We start from the raw sequence: 1094 nt of genomic DNA, 5'->3' as shown, positions 1-1094 counted from the left end.
ATCTTGGTATAGTCAAAAAAATATGTGACGGTATCACCCAAATTGGAAGTTTAACATCAAACTTAAAAAAATATTTTTGCCAAACTCTCAACAATGCAGCCCTTATTATATGATTTCTAAAAGTTTTATCAATCTTTTTTTGCATAAAAAGATAAGCATGCCACCCAAAATACAAATCCCATCCTTCCAAGTTCAAAATCCTCTTATTGGATAAATTAATCCAATCAGACATCCAAGTCAATGCACAAGAATCATAGTAAAGTGTCAAATTTGGAGCTTTAAGTCCTCCACGTTCTCTAACATCTTGAATAATCTTGAATTTAACACGAGCCTTCTTGCCTTCCCAAATGAAACGGTTCAAGTCTCTCTGCCATTCTTTTTATTTTTATTTTTATTTTTATTTTTATTTTTATTATTTTTATTTTTATTTTTATTTTTATTTTTATTTTTATTTTTATTTTTATTTTTATTTTATTATTTTTATTTTTATTTTTATTTTTATTTTTATTTTTATTTTTATTTATCCCATCTTCATGAGTAATTCCAGGCAGTGAATAGTCTTACCTCCTCCTATCTTCTTCACAACAGCAACCCTGTGAAGTTTGTTGGGCTGAAAAAGCGACTGGACTGACTCAAAATCGTCCAGCTGGCCTTCACGCCTAAGGCGACCCTAGAACTCCCAGTCTCCTGGTTTCTAGGCCAGCACCTTAATTACTACATTAAATTGGGCATATATGTTTTAAACAAACATTGCCATAGATAGGTCATGTTCCTTCTTCAGACAATTCATGATGTATAGATAAATAATTTACAAATTCATCTATTTATGAGATACAATTATGCAGGTTTCTCACTTATTGCTGTGCTTTCTCTGTCTTCCTCTTCGTGACCTTTTCTGAATGACCTGCTGGGGAGACAAACAGCAGGGCTTGTTCCAAGGAGGGCCTCCCTTCCCTCAGCTCTTCCCAGTTTAGTAGAAGCAATGAGTTAAAGAGCGGCCTTTCCACTCATGTGGAGGTGAAGGCTTTCTGCATTTTTTCTATTGCTAAAAATGTTTGAAATCCTCACAGAGATTCAGAAAACGGCTAACCAGC

This window comes from Protobothrops mucrosquamatus, unplaced genomic scaffold, assembly GCF_001527695.2.
Source record: "Protobothrops mucrosquamatus isolate PMUCROS unplaced genomic scaffold, P.Mucros_1.0 scaffold1360, whole genome shotgun sequence".
In the NCBI taxonomy this organism is placed as follows: Eukaryota; Metazoa; Chordata; class Lepidosauria; order Squamata; family Viperidae; genus Protobothrops; species Protobothrops mucrosquamatus.
Note: the sequence above shows the minus strand (reverse complement) of the source record.